General features: G+C 43.1%; 1 long non-coding RNA gene across 1 annotated transcript in view; it reads left to right on the forward strand.

Moving 5' to 3' along the window:
- Positions 1-1,474: 1,474 nt before the first annotated feature.
- The window catches only part of LOC115538977 (uncharacterized), a 2,884-nt gene continuing 1,936 nt past the window's right edge, over positions 1,475-2,422 (forward strand). The window contains exons 1-2 of the long non-coding RNA XR_003975631.1: positions 1,475-1,576; positions 1,802-2,049. This is a non-coding gene — a long non-coding RNA (uncharacterized LOC115538977). The remainder of the gene's footprint in view (positions 1,577-1,801; positions 2,050-2,422) is intronic.

Here is a 2,422-nt window from a genome sequence, read left to right on the forward strand (position 1 = left end):
CCGGACGGCTCCCGCCGGAAGCTTCCGGTCTCAAACGTTTGACTCCCACAACGGGCCGACCGAGTCACCGTGGACGAGCTCCCTCACTGACCCACTCTTTCTATAATTACATATAAAAACTGTGTTTTTCCTCCATCTACAATCGCACAAAAAAATATATATATAAATATATAGACATATACGCTTTTATAGGGATTTTTGTTTAACAGATTATGCATTGTATTATTTATTACCAAAGGTCTTTATTATTCATCATAACTGTACACATTAAAAGACACCTATAATGGGAAGACAACATGCAGTATGTTATTTCCATAACCTCTGTTAATCATAGCAGAAATATTTTGCCCCTGTAGGTTATGGGACAGTGGCAAGCATAACAAGAGGAAACTTAATGACAAGCAATAACGCAGTCTTGGTAAATAAATACACACTTGCAGCGATTTTCTGGGATTTTGCTTTGTAAACAGCATAACGACATAAGTAAGGGACTCAATTTATTATTGGATAAATATTGTATAATTATGTATAAAATAAACGTGACAATGGTGGTACACTGTTATGTGTCAGGACCTGTCACTGTTTTCAGTATATTTATAAGTGTTTATTATTTTTGTCAATGGGACATACAAAATATGATCTAAATTTGAACATAGTGCATCTAAATTGCAGCATTGCAGTCAAGAATTTCATACTTGCAATGACTATAAAATTGTAACTAAGCTTAAACTTGGATAAAAAGTTTCACTAATTGCCACACACTGACCAATCAGAGAGCTGGTCAGGTTTATGGGAGGAGCCAAGATGTGGAACAGACAGAATATTTAAAAAGGTAGAGAAAATAAACCCACCGTATGGGCGTGTGTTAACAGTATACAGTACAGTACTGACCACGCTAAGCTAACCCTATTCACACATGATGACCCCATACAGGAAATGTGGAGGGAAAGGCTGCATGTTTGAAAGGGGCTTTAGATTGAGGTGTACCCCCCTACCAACTGAACTGATCCAAATGGACGGCTGATCTATCAATCAAACATCTGGGTGGACACGCCCAACTGTGATGTCACTAGAGGGTAGATTGTGAAATGGCTTGTAATGGCTTATCAGACCTTGTAGTAAAATAGGGATCTTTAAAGAAAAAACATAGCATCGTCAGTATATTTTAACTAATCTGACATACAAAGGCTAACTCTAAAGGTTTGTGAATGTATTTTCTTGTTTTCTTTTTGTGGTATTTTATGTTATGCTATATTCTGAAAGTCTGATTGTTATTAATCGCTGCTTAAAGTCTTTGTCGGTGTTGCGTTGGGGCTTTTGTGCTGTCAGAATGTACACATACACAATGAAGCATGACTTTTTCATACTACCTCTGTGTCTCTCCGTGCACTCGGGGTTTAAACTAGCGATGTCGTAACTTTATTTATAACACACAGTATGTCACGCGGGATTAGAGGAACTGATCGTAGCGAACCATAGCCTGGGCCTCTTTCCTCATGCAGCCAGAGCAGGGCTCCCCGTAACGCTGCAATCGATCTCAGGAAAACTACAAAGAGTTCCCACCAACTTAAAATCGGTATGTTTTACCTTTATTTTACCTGGTTAGTCCCGACTTAAGTGAACCGACTTATTTTTAAGAAAGCCCTTAGCAGGAAGGGCAGCAGAACATAGAGCTACAATCTAAATAAAACCTAAACACAACAAAACAGTTTAGGTGATATTAGCTAAAACTATTTCCAATAGTATACGCTTCCCTCTGTCTCATGATACTTCCTCCCTCCATTCACTTGTTGTACCCCAGAGCCCGTCACCTCGACCAATCAGAGCATCGTCAGCCGGGGTCACGACCACAACAAAGAACCGTGGAGTGATTCAACAGCCGAGCTCAGAGGTCACGCACCGTGCTAACGTTGTATGTGTTCTTTGCTAAGTCTCCGCTCCTTTCTCCTCAAGTCAAGTGTGATGTTTTGCGGACTCCGGCAGGGAACAACACGGTTAGTTCCGTGACGGGTCGCCTCCCCTCGTCGAAGGCCAACGCTGGAGCGAAAGGTGAGGGGAAAAGAGGGTTTTAACAAGTAAAGGGGGTCCGAGAGTCAGTTCACCTCCGAGCTCACGGTGCTGTTTTAACAGTGTGCGTTGGGCGGGCGACCGGTGTGCGTTGGTTTAGTAATCCCAGATTTCCTGCAGGCCTAGGCTCCGGGCTCACATCACAGGGCCCTGGCTAATAGCTCTCGCTGTTCAAATGACCGCTTTGCTACACGACTTCAGAAGGGTCCGGGGAGCGTGTAATGCAATCATGCCGCACACGCTCCGTAGCCTCGTCCTGAACTGACCACGCTAATCTCCCTTATGTGCGCGCACACACCTCCCCCCCCTTCGTCTCTATCTTCTCAATACGCTCCCCCTCCTTATAGACGCACAC

This window comes from Gadus morhua, unplaced genomic scaffold (genome assembly GCF_902167405.1).
Source record: "Gadus morhua unplaced genomic scaffold, gadMor3.0, whole genome shotgun sequence".
NCBI lineage: Eukaryota > Metazoa > Chordata > Actinopteri > Gadiformes > Gadidae > Gadus > Gadus morhua.